The sequence below is a fragment of the Sus scrofa genome, chromosome 11 (assembly GCF_000003025.6).
Source record: "Sus scrofa isolate TJ Tabasco breed Duroc chromosome 11, Sscrofa11.1, whole genome shotgun sequence".
Classification (NCBI taxonomy): Eukaryota; Metazoa; Chordata; class Mammalia; order Artiodactyla; family Suidae; genus Sus; species Sus scrofa.
The window spans coordinates 10868412-10886982 of record NC_010453.5 but is presented as its reverse complement, the minus strand read 5'-3'; the positions used below and the strand labels follow the sequence as shown (position 1 = coordinate 10886982).

The window sequence follows — 18571 nt, the reverse complement described above, 5'->3', positions numbered from 1 at the left end:
AAATGCAGACCAAGAAAAGCCTCATGCCGTGTGAAAGAGCTTCAGTGTGATCTTGTGGCTTCTGGGGAATTTGTTCTTAAAGGATTTTATCAGAGGATTAATATTTTTGAACATGGCTATTCAGAACCTTACTGCTGACACCACTATCTGAGAGATGATTGGGAGATAGTGGAGAAGGGTAGGTAGCCTGAAATATATCAAATATCAGAAGTGTTCTCTCTTGGAGTTCCCGTCATGGCGCAGTGGTTAACGAATCCGACTAGGAACCATGAGGTTGCGGGTTCGGTCCCTGCCCTTGCTCAATGGGTTAATGATCCGATGTCGCCGTGAGCTGTGGTGTAGGTCGCAGACGCGGCTCGGATCTCTCATTGCTGTGGCTCTGGTGTTGGCCAGTGGCTACAGCTCCGATTTGACCCCTAGCCTGGGAACCTCCATATGCTGCGGGAGCAGCCCAAGAAATAGCAAAAAGACAAAAAAAAAAAAAAAAAAAAAAAAAAAAAGAAGTGTTCTCTCTTAATGAAAAACTTGCTAAAAATAACATGCAAAGTAGATACAGACTGAACGTGTAGTAGGCCAAAAACATGTAAAAACCCAATAAACACATATGTAGAAAGATTAATAGAATTTCAGTGCTACTATATTTAATAGGCGACGCACAGTTGTGCCAAGATCTCTTTTCAGTGGAGTTACATCACCCAGTTATTCCTGTGATATTCCTGTGATATTTCTGTGTTCTCCTATAGCCTCTCTACCTCAGTATAAAAAGATACACTGTACTATGCTTTATTGAATGTTTGGCCACTTCTAATTGTAAAGTTACACTTAATCAGAAATGCTGGATTCACACTGAAGTAATTGACTGGCTAATTACTCTTCTGGGAATGTGGCCTTAGATTAATCATTATAAATAATGGGAAGCCAGATAAGCTCACTCTTGCATCCAAAACAAGGAAGAGGAAACAGTATTATTTTTATGGTTTTAGCTTCTCTCACTTTCTAGATGCTGCAGCTGTGTCCTCATTGTATTTTATAGGCAGGAAAAAAAAAAAATCACCCCTCAGCAGTTCCTATAATTTCAAATTTATAACTATGGCCAGGGTAATTCACCCGTAAGCCAACTAGAAATAAAAATAGAGGAGATAGGCCCATCTGTTGGAGTGATTTCTTAACTGCAGAAAACATTTTCCTTTCTTTAAAAGCAAAGCTGTAAAATCTGTATAAATTCCAATTCGTAAACCATGAAACTCTAATTTTTCCACTTCTCTAGTCACTTTGAGTAAATGATTTTGCATATGTGGGATGTCAGAAATCAACAAAATGGTCCAGGGGAGTGTGAGAGATTGATTTTGACTACATGAAAGTCTTTTAAGTGATGGCAAAAAGATTCTTCAGGTAAATTAGGACCAAAAAGGATTCTGTATTGCTTGGTACTGAAAGATCCATATATATCTTGGTTAGTATTTTTTCTGCTGAACAAGTGAATTTTAACATCTTGTGTAATTATTTTTTGTTAACTATGTGTTTCCTTAGTAATTTAAAAATTAACCCTCTTTTTTTAAAAAAAAACTCTATTCTTAAAATAAGGTCTCAGTTAAAAATACTAATGGGGCTATTTAAATAACCCGGATAAAGCCATTATTTAACGAGAGAAATCCCTTATCCTGATTAATCCAGACAAGAGTAATCATTTCGCCTAAATGTTCTGGCTATGATTCTATCAAATTTCCTCTTATTCTACCTATGTAGACTAAACTTTAGCTGGCAAAAACTGCTTTGTGTTTTATGTAAAGTATGACCTTGATTCCTATGTGATAAATTCAAGGGAAAGGCCTATGGAGTACTTACCACTTGAGCAGCAGAAACCCTCTGTTCAGAACCTGCTAGAGTCTACGAAACGAGAGGTTTTTCCATTAGAGTACCACGTAATGGCAGTGCTTTCACTTTCACGAGCTGGTAAATGCAAACGCAATGAAGCATAAGTGCTTTTCAGATAAATCTCATGTAGCACTGCACAATCCTTCCCTGGCGTTCTCAGATCTTCTCAATGTGATGAACAGGAAGGCTGAGACCACCAGGCAGTCACGCTGTAGGTGCACCCACCCCATTAGCAAAGATACAGTTAGAAGTGCCGCTTTTTAATGCAGCTGTCATCACCACTTTTAGGTATTCTCAACATCACGGTGTGTCTTACCAAGCGAAGGGATCTATACAGAGGAAGAATCATTCGTTATATTTAAATCTTATAGCTGTCGAACAGCCACAGAGAGTGATTTTGCTGTAATCAGATTGTTTGCTTACCAGACTATTTGCCTACCAGGTTACCTACCATTTTTATATTCTTTTGTTTCTTTGTCTCACACTTATTCATTCATTCATTCATTCATTCATTCAATAAGTACTTTAGTGCCTCCATAGTTTGAAGGATACAGCCTGTGTTAGTGAAATTCAAGACCATCTGAGGAGGCTTTGTTTCTCTTTCTCAGCTTATCAGAAAAATAATCGAGTTGAGAGTAATTGGGTTTACATCATGGATTGAACTTTGGAAACTTCACTGACCACTTAATTTAAACGTAAGTAGACATACAGCAAACTACAGTTTCTGTAAATATTTGATTATATATGTGGTTTGGATGTCACTTGCAACCCTTTCTTATTGCAGCTCAAGGAATTGGCAGGTAAAAGGATGGGGTATAAGACTGAAAATATTGGGGGAAACTTCTGCCAACTTTCTTGTCAGCGTCAGTCCTTGCCAAATTGACGATAAAGAGAAATGTGTCCTCGGCACTTCCTAAATATTGGTGTCCTTTTCTCCTTTCAGAATGAATTCTTCCAGATTCTTATAGTCAGCTCAGTAGCAGAAGAGTTTTTTTCAGGAAAGTGTTGATATCAGTTGATATTAGTTTTTTTTACTTTGGTGTGAATTTATATCTCTCAGAACTCCTGCGCTTTAACAGGAGTCCAGAAATAAAAGATCATCATTTAATGAAGGAAATTCAAGAATAAATGACTCTATGAGGGAGACATTTTGGACACATGGGTCCATTCCAAACAAAACAAGTGAGTTCTTTACACATGCATAAGATTACCCTCCCCAGACCACTCATTGATGGGTAATTGGTATAATGGGCTTAATTTTCCTTCTGTTTGAAGTGAAGCCAACTCTTGGGATCACCAAGACTATTTGTGTCTTCTTTCAAGCGGTGTTTGATGAGAGCTATTCAATGAAAAACATTTCTGAGTTAGTATAGAATACATGATTTGTCATAGATTTAAGAATAGGGTCAGAGATGTGTTACCAGAATGACTTCAAGGAAGATATGATTGATTGCAATTAGAAAACAAACCACATACCAAGCTCTCAATCATCAGAAATCTCATAGAAAAGGAAACTATTCATAGGACATAATTACATATGGGACTCACACACCTGTTCCATTTATAGAATCCTTTGTCCTCTAAAGAATGATAGGAGTGATATAGATAGTATATATATATATTTTTTTTTTCCAGGTAGAATATAATGGAAAATAGTAGCAATCTAGTTTGTCTGGACTTCTCATCCAATGATTCTGTACAAAGCAGTTCTAATGTTATTCAGTTGCACAGAAACTCTCTTGTGCTACTTCATATACTAAGAAGCTGTATGCCTTATTAATTTGTATCCTCAGTGCCATGCAGACTGCCCAGAACTTAGGTGATCCCCTAATGTCTCTTGAAGGCTGAATGAAAGTATGAATGTTGAAAAGAGTCAACCAAAATGTGTATAAATAGTAAGAAAATTAACATGAGGAAAAAAGAAAGAAGGGGACTAAGGAAATAAAACAAATTATACCTACCTTAAAATCTAATCTATCTACATGATTATCTGAAGTCTTTGAGGTGGAAAATCTCAAAGTTCTCAAATATATCAGTGTCTTAGGATGAATTCTGGGTGAGGATTATTCACGAGTAATTAGATTTTCAGTAGTCAGATTCTCTCCTTTTTTTTTTTCTTATATATACAGTTTATTAACTTCTCTCAAGCAGAGAACCACCAAGTATGCAATTTTCACTTTGAGTTTTCTTAGTGTGGTGCTGATGTTGTAGGACAAATCCACAGACATAGAAACTAACACAGTTTCTACTTTGGGATGCCTACACTATTTGGAAAAACAGGAGCAACACAGGTAAGAGTAGAAAACACCAGAAGGAAAAGGGTATACGATGGAGAAGGGCATTTTTGGATAGCCTTACCTTCTGTTTCCAATGGCCTTTCTGGAAAGTCAGATCCCTGGCAACACTAATCGAATTTGAGGTGTTAGAACTCATTAGGGTGGTAGGGTTGTGGGACCAGAAGCCACACTGACTTGACTTGCCACACTGGCTGTCACACTTAAACTCTCTGGTGAAGTTACCTCTCCTTTGTCATTATAGTATTTTATACCTGTTTTTATTTGAGGTTCATAATAAGAGACTGTCACCAAAGGGACACTTGGCTTTATCACATTAAGAAGGCACACACCGGCAAAGATGACTGTGAGACTACAGTTTTCTTCTGTACCAGCAAAATCAGGGCCATTGAAATAGATAACCTGTCAAGATACAGTGTGACAAATAGATGCAATAAGTAATATGTAAGTTGCTTTCCTCCTTACTGATAGGGTTTCCTAAATCTCCTTTAGTTTGGATCCATTATCCTCTCTCTTTCTCTTTCTCTCTCCAACATTTATATTATATAAAATTTCATAGAAAATGTTGTTTTCTAAATTTGTGTTCTAAATGTAAATCGCTTTAGAGCCAATCGAACCTCCTAATCATTTGCTATGAAATAACTTTTTATATCTTATTTTATGAATTTTTATACCATTTTCCTGAGGTTTTTATTTAACTAAGTAGTAGGAATACCAAAGTGCTGAGTGAATAATATATAGCTGAAACACTGTGCCAAATATCTGAATAAACACAAAATAAGCCCTGAGTATTATAACAAATAGGTACAAGTTGCCCCCAGTTAGATTCTTCCTTTCTGTTGCACAGTCTCCTCAGCCTTGTAAAGCTCCAGCTATTAAACTAATGGTTTGAACCCTGGAACTTCAGGATCCTGTGACACACATTTTGGAGAGGTCCTTGACAGTTAACAGAATTGTAAATTTCTGAGAGATTATTTGTCACATGATCAGAGTCAACATTCTATACCAGCTGCTAGATTTAGCTTCTTCTACTTTAAGAGAGTGGACCTGCAAGTGTTATCTTCTGGATATTTAGCCGGGAATTATTTCTGTATCAGTCAGAAAACCAGCATGTGTTTCTTAACCACCGACTCTTCCTTCTCTCACCTGCATCTTCATTTGGTGTGACGGTGGAAGCCACAGAAGAGCTTGTCAGCTTTCTGTTGCTTATAACCTTGCCATGTTGTTCAGCTAAGACCTAGATAATGACATAATCTCAGAACAATTAATAGAAAACCAACTGGCACTTACTGTGTTTGCACTTGGTATTCAAGGGAGAAAATGATTGACAATTGGCGAGTCAAGACTGTGTGGAGAGCCTTGGATCTAAGCTGTACCTTGAAGGGGCCTCAGAATTTTGAGAGGCAGAAGGAAGCAGTCATGATATGTGAGGAGATCATCAGTGGGAGCGTAACTGGCAATGAGCAGAAGGCATAGGGAAGCAGGCTGAAGAATGTGCTAACTGGAGGAAAATTGCCTGGAGATGGTGGAAAATCATTGCAGTTGGCAGGGTGGTGTCTGATTATGGAGCATTGGAGTCCAGGTTGGAGAACTCAGGATTGATGGGGCAGTGGAGAGGAGACACTAAAGATTATAAGTAGAGAGGTAACATGATAGAAGTTGTGTGAGAAGAAACCCAGAGTGGCAGATGGGACAGTGGCTAGAAATCAAATATAAAGCACTGTTAACAGCCAAGGTTCTGTGTGTAATAAATAACCAATACGCCACGCTGTGCACCAACCTTGTCCTTTGGTTTCACGATGATTTATTTGTTATACCACCACCCTCATTATCTAAAACAGAACACTACAATTTCATATACCATCTGTGAGCTCCAAATGGTCATAATTAACAATCACAAATGTTCTGAAAAGGTGATGTGCTAAAAATAGCCTTATCCGGCTTGTCAGCAGGCTGCTTCTGTGAGTACCATGACATTCAATGGAAGAATGACTGTATTTTCTTATGCCTTCCCGTGATTATATTTCTCATACAGATTATGAAACTATGGAAACATGCTTCTCTAATTAAACATCTTGAGGTTTAATAATTTGACTACTGGTCAGTTAGGGGCAGAAACATCAAGACTATACCTAAAGTAAGTTTCTTTCAGATGAGATCTGCTACTGTATTACCTAGAACGTGATTAGCATCTTCCAAAATGCCTACTGAATGTAGGAAAAATGTCAGCCATTCGCACTTGTTTGTGGCAAATGTAAAGAGCTGTTGTATTATTTTGTCTCCAAAGATTCCCATTCTTCTTGAATCCCAAGGAAAACTTAATAGAGAGATCATAGTTTGGTGCTGAAGGAGAGTGACCCTGCCTCTAGAATGTGCACTGGGAATTTCTAGAGAAACTTGATGGTCTCAGCAAAGTCAGGATTGAGAATTTGGAGTTTAATTTTCACCACTGAAAATGACCATCTTTGTTATGCATATTTAGACTATCTAAACTGTTGCAGCTAACTAGAAAAGCAATGAGCCAAAAAGTGTATAGAATTTCATCAAATTAAAGGTGCCACTGATTATAAGATGCACCATTATCTTATATTCTACTTAGAAAGATAAAACATTTCAAATTAAACTATGGCTTCTTTCTGATTATTTCTTTTCTTTTTATTTTGTCTTTTTTAATTTTTATTTTTTTATAGAATAAAGTACATACATTTACACACAATTACATTCACACAGATTATTATAACATGGATCTTAAGAAACAGATTAAGTGACTCCCACTGGAGAAGTGGAATGGAAAATATGCTGAGACAAATAGGAAATTTATTCTATACTTTATCCCAATTTTATGGCTTTCATCTTTACTACTTAGTTTTATCTATTACATTTCAATTTTTCTTTAAAAATTAGCATTATATTAAATTGTTATTTTATGCAACTAAAGTTAATAAAGAAGAAAGCCTTATATACCATTAAATATTTTATATAGTATAGTAAAAAGAATAACAACTGGTAAGCATAACAAAAATAATACACCCTCTGAAAATAAGTAAAATATAAAATGCATAAGTTGGTTAAAAAACAGTGTAGCTATATAAATATGTCCTCACAATTTGTTCCATCTCATTGATTCTTCAATAAAGGCATTACACCATTCTAGGTGATGTGATAAACAAGACATTATAGACTTTACATTGTACCATGCAGAGAAATGGTTATTAATAATACAATTGTAGAACTGTGTTGTTTAATTGTTCAGTGGCATTATTTAATTATAATTATCATAAGTTCTTTGATGGAGAGGAAATCAGAATCAGATGTAAGAAGACTTCAGCATTCCAAGAATGATGTCAAATGACCCCCTTCATGGTGGATTATGCACTTATTTACTATTAGATATTTTTCTTCTCCAGAGATTCCTCGTTTGTGTATCAATTGTAGATTTTTGGTTTGCAGTTATTCTGAAGTTTTGATGTAAGAGTCTATATGTATATGAGATTGTTTTAAATTGTTGTTCTCTTAATTGCAAGTTCATCTCCGGTGTCCTGCATTTGTACCCACCTCTTCTCATGATTTTTGATTTTGATGGTATAATTGTGCATGGATGATTTCGTATCTTTACTGTATATATACCTTTACTGATGAGCCTTGTCATTTGTGGAATTTTTATTTCCTGTTGCTGATTTTTTTTTTTCCTGCCTAGAGAAGTTCCTTTAGTATTTGTTGTAAGGCTGGTTTAGTGTTGCTAAATTCTCTCAGCTTTTGCTTATCTGAGAAGGTTTTGATTTCTCCTTCAAATCTGAATGAGAGCCTTGTTGGGTAGAGTAATCTTGGTTGGAGGTTTTTTCCTTTCATCACGTTAAGTATATCATGCCACTCCTTTCTGGACTGCAGAGTTTCTGTTGCAAAATCTGCCAATAACCTTATTGGGGTTCCCTTGTATGTTACTTGTTTCTTTTCCCTAGCTGTTTTCAAGATTTTCTCTTCGTCTTTCATTTTGGTCAGTTTGATTATTATGTGTCTTGGTGTGTTCCTCCTTGGGTTTATTTTATATGGTACTCGTTGTGCCTCCTGGATTTGAGTGAGTGGTTCCTTTCCCATGTTAGGGAAATTTTTGGCTATTATCTCTTGGAATATTTTTTCTGTCGCCTTCTCTCTCTTCTCCTTCTGGCACCCCTATAATACGGATGTTGGCGCGTTTAACATTGTCCCAGAGTTCCCTGAGACTCTCTTCATTTTTTTCCAATCTTTTTTCTCTTTTCTGTTCTGCATCTGTAATTTCTTCTAATATGTCCTCCGCCTCGCTTATTCGTTCTTCTGCCTCCTGTATTCTGCTGTTAGCTGCTTCTAGTGCGTTTTTTATCTCAGTTATTGTATTCTGCATCTCTTCTTGTTTAAGTTTTATATCTTGTATCTCTTTGCTCAGTGTTTCCTGTAAGTTATCCATCTTTGCCTCCAGTTTATTTCCAATGTCTTGCATCTTCAACAGTCATCAACATCATCATCAACATTCAGCATCAACAGTCTAAAGTCTTTTTCCTGGAGGCTGAGAATCTCCTCATGGCTTAGCTGATTTTCTGGATTTTTTTCTTTCTCCCTCATCTGAGTTATAGTTCTCTGTCTTTTCATTTTTACAGGTTTTTGCTGTGGTGACTTTTTATAGATAATAGAGCTGTAGCCTCTCTTACTTCTGGTGTCTGCCCCCCTTGTGGCTGAAGTCGGTATGGGGGCTTGGTGTAGGCTTCCTGATGGGAGGGTCTGATGCCTGCCCACTGGTAGATGGAGCCGATTCTAATCCCTCTGGTGGGTGGGGCTTAGTCTCTGGATGGGATTAGGGGCTGCTGTGTGCCTGAGGCTCTTTAGGTAGCCTGTTTCCTGAGGGGTGGGGCTGTGATCCCACCTGGATTGTTGTTTGCCCTGGGGCTTCTCAGCACTGACTGACGGGGTGGGGCCTCATTTTCCCAAAATGGCCACCTCCAGAGAAAGGCAACTGCTGAATATTCCCGAGAGCTTTGCCTTCAGTGTCCACCCCTCACAACAAGCCACATTCACCCCTGTTTTCCCAGGATGTCCTCCAAGAACTGCAGTCAGGTTTGACCTAGGTTCCTGTGGAGACCTCGCTCTGCCCTTGGACCCAGTGCACGTGAAAGTCTGTGTGCGCCTTTTAAGAATGGGGTCTGGGAGTTCCCGTCGTGGCGCAGTGGTTAACGAATCCGACTAAGAACGATGAGGTTGCGGGTTCGGTCCCTGCCCTTGCTCAGTGGGTTAACGATCCGGCGTTGCCGTGAGCTGTGGTGTAGGTTGCAGACGCGGCTTGGATCCCGTGTTGCTGTGGCTCTGGCGTAGGCCGGTGGCTACAGCTCCGATTGGACCCCTAGCCTGGGAACCTCCATATGCCGCGGGAGCGGCCCAAGAAATAGCAACAATAACAACAACAAGACAAAAAGACAAAAAAAAAAAAAAAAAAAAAGAATGGGGTCTGGGTTTCCCCCAGTCCTGTGGAGCTCCTGTGCACAAGCCCTGCTGGCCTTCAATGCCAGATGCTCCAGGGGCTTTTTCCCCCAGTGCCAGATCCCCACACGTGAGGGTTTGATGTGTGGCTCAGAACTCTCACTCCTGTAGGTGAGTCTCTGTGAGCCAGTTAGTTTTCAGTTTGTGGAGTTTCCCACCTGGGAGGTATGGGGTTGTTTATATCACGAAATCACCCCTCCTACCTCTTGATGTGGCCTCCTCTTTTTCTTCTGGAGTAGGGTATGGGTTTCTGGTCCATTTGGGTAGAGATTGCTCAGTCTTTAGTTGTGAATTTTGTTGTTTTTAGGAGAGAAGTTGAGCTCCAGTCCTTCTATTCCGCCATCTTAACCCCATCTCATCTTTCTGATTATTTCTGAAAAATTATTTTATACTTAAGTATATTGAAGAACTCTTAGACTTAATTAACATAGTTAAAAAAAATCATGTAGCACTCCTTGCTTTTAGAAGGAAAATATAAGTGAAGCGGATTGGTTAAAGTATTCCTAAAAAGCTTCCCATATGTGGTTTGACTCTTCTAAATGACTTTTGACTCATATCTATCAATGCCTGTGTTTTTCTTTACAAGATCATTGTGCATGCTATCAAAAGCCTTGATGATACCGTATTTGTTAAAATAATGTTCCACTGTTTTCTTGGATTTTTATTAATGCACCAATAAGTTCAGTGCTATCATTTTGTTGTTCTTACTAGAACTGTTTAGACATGTCTCAAAAGCTTCAAAAACTAATACGTTTAGGTGCCTGTGGGCCTCTTTCATAGAATTCACCACTTGGCCATCATGAATGTTTTTAAAAGAAACAATGTTTATGTGGGGGAGGGGAGATTTTTAGATTTGTTTTGCTCTACGCTTCAGTATGGAACCAAATTGGCCATTGGCAATTTTTCATAGCATCACAGTAACAAACCATTTTTTGTTACCCAAACTCATGATTTTGATTTGATTTCATTTCATGCCATCGATAATATAATTTCAAAGTATGTCAAAGAATGCTAAAGTTTCATTAGGGTTTTCTATTTCCAGTTTCATGATTTTTTCAGTTAAATCACTTGTATTGAAAGTTAAGTAGTTCTGGTTTGAAGTTGGAAGAGAGTGTCTGACAAAATAGGATTTGAAGCTTTAATGCTAGTGCCACTGAATGCAGGAACCACTCACATCAGCCACTCATTGCTTTGTATTTTCCTTCATCCATTTGAATTGTCTGAGCAATTTATCCTCCCATCATATATGTTGCTTAGGTATGATTGTCAATTATTTTCTGTTGTATCAGTAACAAAATGTAACATAGATGCATTTAGTTGTGAGTTGGACTTCCCGTGTGGCTCACAACATTTAGTTGTGGGTGTGTTTCTTAATTCTTACAAAGCACTTAGTTATTTTTTTGCTATAAAATCTGGAATTGTGGTCATTCTTCCAGTGACAAATTTTTGATTTACTAAGACAAATTTATGTTCCATTGCTGTTTCCACTCCTATCTTCATATATAGTGACTTTTCATATCAATGCTGAATCATAGTATAATCTTCCTAAAGATTTTAAATGGCAGTTCAACTCATCCTGTTTATAGAGCAATACATATCACTTAACCAAAGGGCCCAAAATACTGACCGCTCTGACCAAGATTGTATAGGCACAGCTACATCAGGACCAGCCAGCAGCTATTAAGGACGTAATCAATGTCGGGCATAAACTGGGGCTGAGGAACCTCTTGGGGAAAACTAAACTTTGACCCATATCCATGATAGATTGAGTGGGTCCAAGAATGGGAGCTGAGAGATGAGAATGGGAATGGAGCAGTAGAAGCCACTCTATAGGGAGCAATGGCAAAGCCCTGTTGGGGAGCACCCCTATAAGTTCTGGTTCTGTAACCAGACTCAGCCTCAGTGACAAGGCATATCGGTCAGGGTAGAGGACCCAGCAACCTTAGTGTATTGGACCCACCACCTTAACCTCATTATAACACAGAGGCAAGAGGGCTTGTCCTCATTTCGTCTGGGCCAGTGTAGTAGTAAAAGGTGGAGAACAGCTGTGGTCTTGGCTGGGTGGACGCTGGTTAGTGGAACATCTCGACTCAGCACAGAAGAGACTCCTGGCAGCCTGGACTGTTTCAAGGATGTAAGGCACCTCTTGAGGACGGTCCAAACAAATGATTTATTGACCAATTCTTACATATAAAGCATTGTGCTTTTTAAAGTACTGCAAATCCCCGCATGAGCCAGATTCTTGCATGGCTCTCACAAGGATGTAAATACCATGAGACCTTCTCTGCGGCCATGGAGTCGTGATGTGTGACAAGAGTTGGATTACCCCTTTCAGTATTAAATCGCCCAAAGTCTACAGAGAGACAGCAAAGAAATGCATTTTTCCTTTTCTTTTAGCCTCATGAGAGATTTTGCTATTCAGCTCTGAATGTGTGTTTCTCTAGTCTTATTGAGATGTAACTGACATACAGCACCGCAGTGGGTTCAAAGTGTAGAGCATAATGACTGGACGTATATGTATTGTGAAAAGGCTACCACGGTAAGTTTAGTCAGCAGCCATCATCTCATAGAGAAACAAAGAATACAAAAAAGAAAAAAAAATTTCCCTTGTGACGAGAACTCTTAGGATCTACTGTCTTAATAATTTTCAAACATACCATAGCGCAGTGTTAACTGACATGGGTGCTGACTCTGGTCATCACGTTGTGAGGTATATCCCTCGTACTTATTTATCTTATCGCTGGAAGTTTCTGTCTTTTGACCACCTTTATCCATGCCCCCCCTCGATCTGCCTGTGGTAACCGCGAATCTGATCTCTTTTCCTTTTTCTTTTTTTTTAGAGTACACATATAAGTGATATCATACCATATTTTTCTTTCTCTGTCTGACGTATTTCACTTAGCATAATGCCCTCATGGTCCATCTGTGTTGTTGGAAATGGCAGAATTTCCTTCTTTTTAATGGCTGCATAGCATTCCATTATCTATCTATCTAGTCAGTGTTTTATCCATTCATCTGTCAGTGGACACTTAGGTTGTTTCCATGTCTTGCCTATTGTAAATAATGATGCTACCAACAGAGGGATGCATGTAATTCTTCATCATAGTGTTGCTGTTTCCTTCTGATACACTCCCAGAGGTGGAGTTGCTAGACTGTTTGTTAGTTCTATTTTTTATTTTCTGAGGAACCTCCATACTCTTTTCTATAATGGCTGCAGCAATTAATGTTCCCATTAGAAGTGCACCAGGGTTCTCTTTTCTCCATGTCTTCCTCAATACTTGCTAGCTCTTGCCTTTTTGATGGTAGCCATTCTGACAGGTGTGAGGTGGTGTCTCATTATGGTTTTGATTTGTATTTCCTTTATGCTTAGTGATTTTGAGCACACTTCATATACCTGTTGGCTATTTGTATATCTTCCTGTTCTAAACCCTGAATTTAGATGCTGCCCTTACATGTAGAGGAGTCATCCGTGAGTGTGTGTAGAAATGACAAGAAGACTTCAGACCCCAGTGTGTTTCTCCCACACTGGGGAGAGACACACTTAAAATTTCTCCATCAGAGACTCCTTCCCACTCCTCTCTTTGGGATCACTTTTTTATTCTAAGAGAGGTATTGAATTAATGTAATACATGCTGGCTCTTGGAATTCAACCATTAACACCATAGTGTGAATTCCTTTCACAGATAACTGTCCTCTGGGGTGGTGGGATGAACAGATAGGATGGAACAGATAACCTTAATTAAGGTAAGAGAACTGAAAGTGCATATGAATAAGAGGGCTGATGAGAATTGAGATAAAACTTAGTTTTAAACTTGCTGCCACCAAGAGACCACAATATACAGTGGCTCAAGTAATAGAGAGGCTTATTTCTCTTTTACATAAAGAGTCTGTAGACTTAAAAAATATGCACAACTTAAAAGTCTAGAGCAAAGTTTTATTTGGAGCAAAATGAGGACTATAGCCCAGGATGTAACATTTTAGACAGCTCTGAGACACAGCTCCAAAGAGGCAGGGGGGAATTTCAGTATACAGGTAATTTTGGTGGAGGGGGGAGGTATATGCAGCCAAGTACACATTTTCTACAAGGTCGCTGCCAGTCTTATGAAGACGACTGCTAGTCACAAGGAGCAGATGTCACCATGAAGCATTTTAGTGCTTTTCTGCATACAAGGAGATGCAAGAATTGGGCTCCTTAAAATCTTCTCCTGAAAATATCTAACTCTCTGAAGACCTGTCCTGCCAGTTTTCCTAGAGCACAGAGTGCCCCGCTCCTCATCTTCGCCCTGAGCTCCTTCAGGGAGTGGCTGAGGATTAGCAGATGCAGTGGTTCACGATTCAGTTCCTGTAGCGGCAGATGGCAAGTGCCAGTCTCCAGTTCACAAATCCAAAGTGAATGTCCAGATGTATGGAAAGTCCAGTTTCATAGGGACTTCGCATTCAGACACTGCGTTGCTTTAGTCAAGGAACTGCTTTTGTTAACTATATATAATGGCCTGTCCTTTTCAAAACCCAGGCCAAGTCTTAAGTACCAGACATTACAGCAGTGCTGCCCCGTAGAACTTTTGCAATGATGGAAATGTGCTCTACCTGCGTTGTTCAGTAAGGTAGCCACTAGCCACGATTGGCTATTTAGCACTTGAAAGATGGCTAGCATGACTGATAAACTCAATTTTAAATTTCGCTAAATTGAACTTTAATAGCTACATATGGCTAATGGTACCAAATGGGACAGCACAGAGTTGGATAACAGGCAAGGATATTAAACTGTGAGCTCAGGAGTGCGGGATTTACACGTGTCACTGCTGTATTCCAGTCTTTTTTGGTGCCTGAAGCATGAGGGAGAATTAGTTCACTATTTTGTCTTGCTCTTAGAGACAGACTCGGACATGGTAACAAGTTCTCGATGTGGTGGGAGAAGCAAAGATTTTTGGTAAGCATGGTAAATAGTACTTGCACTCCCTTCATCTCACTTATTCTGACAGCAGATGTGAGTTTCGAGGTGAAGGAGGTTCAGATTCATTTATGGATTTTTTTTTTTTCTGGTTTCATCCTTCACCTTTTGCAGTTTCTCTGAAAATAAACGGTAAAGTACCCTTATTCAATTATTGTTTAATCATACTAGTCTTACTGACATGCTGAATTGAGATTTTTCCTTGTGTTTTAATCTGAATCACTTATATTTTATTTTAAGAGAATTTATATAAGAAGGAAATCTCTTTAACTATATTTTGTGTTCTGGAAACCTGCACAGTCCCTTTAAGAAATACAGGTAATTAGTTCTAGTTGGTGAGATCACAATGAAATATAAATTGGTAGTTAAAATTAACCTCCTGTGACAACTGTGGTTTACCGCATCAGAGAACACAATTTTCTATCATAAACAGTTTAAATAAATAGTTTCCTATAGAAAACAGCCTTGTGTTGAGGTTACACACAAACAGTTCTTGGAACTCTTAAATCCTTACCTATTAGGAAAGATTTTTTTCCCTTGTTGGCAAACAGGCCGGCACAGAAATTCAACTTTAAAATAGCAAGTTAAAGAATATGTGTACATTTATTTTAAATTTTAGGATGCTAAGTATGTAAAATTTCCCTAAAATTTTCATTTGTCTAATAAGACGTAATGGCTAGCTAAACATGCACCTTCTCAAATAACCTATTTGAACCATATTTCACTGTTTCAAGGTTTCATTAAATCGATGCTGTTTCTGGCTTCAGTTATACTTTTAAAATCAAGGCTCTGTCAGGTCTAGGAGAAACACGTGAACATAACTGGGAAAGCACACAAAGGAAACGAGAGGCAAAGCATACTTAGCAAATGCAAACAAAAGGAAAACAGGAATACTACTACGAGTTTATAGAATGTAGATTTCAAATCTCGAAGAGTTAAGTGGGATTATAGAGGCTATCATACGATGATAAAGAATATGATCTATACTCTTCAGCATATGGGGCTGGGAAACCTGGACAGCTGCATGTAAATCAATGAAACTAGAACGCACCCTCACACCATGCACAAAGATAAACTCAAAATGGCTTAAAGACTTAAATATAAGACAAGACACCATCAAACTCTTGGAAGAGCTCATAGGCAAAATATTCTCTGACATCGACCGTACAAATGTTTTCTTAGGTCAGTCTCCCAAGGCAATAAAAATAAAAACAAAAATAAACCAATGGGACCTAATCAAATGTACAAGCTTTTGCACAGCAAAGGAAACCATTCAAACAAACAAACAAAAAGACAACTCATGTAATGGGAGAAAATAATTAAAGGCAACGCAACTGACAAGGGCTTAATCTCCATAATACACTAACAACTCATACAGCTCAACAGCAAAAAACCAAAAAACCCAATTGAAAAATGGGCAGAAGACCTAAATAGACATTTTTCCTAAGAAGACATACAGATGGCCAACAGGCACATGAAGAAATGCTCAACGTCACTAATTTTGAGAGAAATGCAAATCAAAACTACAATGAGGTACCACTTCATATTTGTCAGAATGGCTATGCTTAATAAGTTACAAGTAACAAATGCTGGAGACAGTGTGGAGAAAAGGGAACCCTCCACTGTTGCTGGAACTCTAAATTGGTACAGCCAGTGTGGAAAACAGTATGGAGGTACTTCAGAAAACTAAATATAGAACTATCATATGACCTAGCAATCCCACTCCTGGGCATGTTTCCAGAAAAAACTTTCATACAAAAAGATACATGCACCTGTATGTTCATTGCAGCTCTATTCACAATAGCCAGGATATGGAAACAACCTAAATGTCCATTGACAGATGAATGGATTAAGAAGATGTGGTACATATCCACACTATAACACTACTCAGCTGTAATAAAGAGCAAAATAATGCCATTTGCAGCAATATGGATGTAACTAGAGATTCTCATATCAACTGAAGTAAGTCAGAAAGACAAATACCATGTGATATCACTTATATATGGAATCTAATATATGGCACAAATGAACTTATCTACAGAAAAGAAACTCATAGACAGAGAACAGACTTGGGGTTACCAATTGGGAGGGGGAAAGAGTGGAATGGACTAGGGGTTTGGGGTTAGTAGATACAAACTATTGCATTTGGAGTAGATAAGCAGTGAGGTCCTGCTGTAGAGCACAGGGAACTATATTCAGTCACTTGGAGTGGAACATGATGGAAGATAAAATGAGAAAAAGAATACATAACTGGGTCACTTTACAAAAATTGACAACCTTATAAATTGACTATAATAAAATATTTTAAAAAATTAACATAATCTACAAAGATGTTATCATTATTTTGAACTTGCGTGTGACAAATAATAAAACAAATGTGCAAAATAGAATGTCCTAGAAACATAAGAACTTGATAAGGCAATCTGGTGTTGCCGTGGCTGTGGTTAGATCCCTAGCTGTAGTTCCAATTTGGCCCCTAACCCGAGAACTTCCATATGCTGCAGGTGCTGCAGTAAAAAGAGAAAAAAATGTATGCATGTATGTGTAACTGGGTCACCATGCTGTACAGTAGAAAAAAAAATTGTATTGGGGAAATAACAATTAAAAAAATTTAAAAAAAGAACTTGGTAAGGCAATCATTAGGTATACCTCTGTGACTATACAGAAGTATACCTCAAATTAAGAAGAAAAGAATATACGAGGAAATAGAATACTTCAAATTTTTAAAAATTTTGTAGCAGTGTAATATATGGTTATTGTACATGTTTACACAGTATTGAGGTATAAAGTAAGAAAAGAGAAATTCTCCGTCATAGTCCCCGGTTCTACAGCCTGCGCAGAGATAACCTCCAGTGTTTTCTGTGTATGTGTTTAGAACTTTTCCTTATACTTTGATTCATCTCATCCGTTTGTGAAGATAGGCTTCCTTGCTATATAGTAGAGCTTTACCATAATTTTGAAAAATCTTCTCCTAATCATAGACATTAAGTTTTCATCTTTATACATGTTTGGGATATCTCTCTGACAAATAACAAGGAAGTGGAGTTTTGAGGTCAAAAATATGATGTGGGACGAAGCTAGATGTGACAAAGGATTGTTTTGAAGTGTGTGCAATAACCTATGTAACTGTAAGGAAGTGAAATTTGGGGGGAGTTTTTGCTTTTTTTTTGTTTTTTTTTTTTTTTTTACTCCACAACGGTGGGTACATGCAACGTCTTATTTTGCTCTAGAAACTAGTAGCAACCCTTCGAATGTTTCACTGTGTAATTTGCTGAAGGCTTCTGCCAGTCACTCATTATCAAATTAGTTGCTATAATTAAGGAAAGTCAAATTCATTTGAAAGTGTTATTGAATTCATTTAAGGTGTCTTATCGTGTATATTTTCTCAATCAATTAGTATTAAGATATAATTCCTCCATCATGAAAGTGAGGTGAAATTTACTAAATGTTTTTTGTCATCCTTCAAAATGATCTATGGGTTTTTCTCCTTTAATCTGTTCATGAAGATTTTTCTAATATTAAAACATCCTGAAATAAGCCCTACTTAGTCATTCTGTCTTATTATTTAATGGAATACTGAGTTTAATAATGCCTAAAGTACTCTGTATTTGTACTGCATTCTTAAGTCGTATTAGTCTATGTTTTTCATTTTTTCTTTTGTTCTTATGCGGCTTGGGTATCTGAGTCATGCTAGTCTTGAAAAATCAGTTGAAAAACTGGCCATCTTTTTCAATTCTCTGAAACATCTTAAGCCTGACAAGAGTTATCTATTCTTTTAAGGGAGAGTCCCTCTGGAATGCAACTACTTATCAACCTTTTCATTGTTGTCTTCATTTAAAGGGGAGTCAGGTTAGTAGATCAAAAACTCTTGCATTTGTAGTGGACAGGCAGTGAGATCCTGCTGTACAGCACGGGAAACTATATATCTAATCACTTGTGATGGAAC

General features: G+C 38.0%; 1 long non-coding RNA gene across 2 annotated transcripts in view; it reads left to right on the top strand.

The window, feature by feature from the left end:
• Positions 1-18571, top strand: part of LOC102159559 — a 620195-nt gene that overhangs the window by 197659 nt on the left and 403965 nt on the right. For both annotated transcript variants that reach the window (XR_002336491.1, XR_002336492.1), the window contains exon 8: positions 2484-2570. This is a non-coding gene — a long non-coding RNA (uncharacterized LOC102159559). The remainder of the gene's footprint in view (positions 1-2483; positions 2571-18571) is intronic.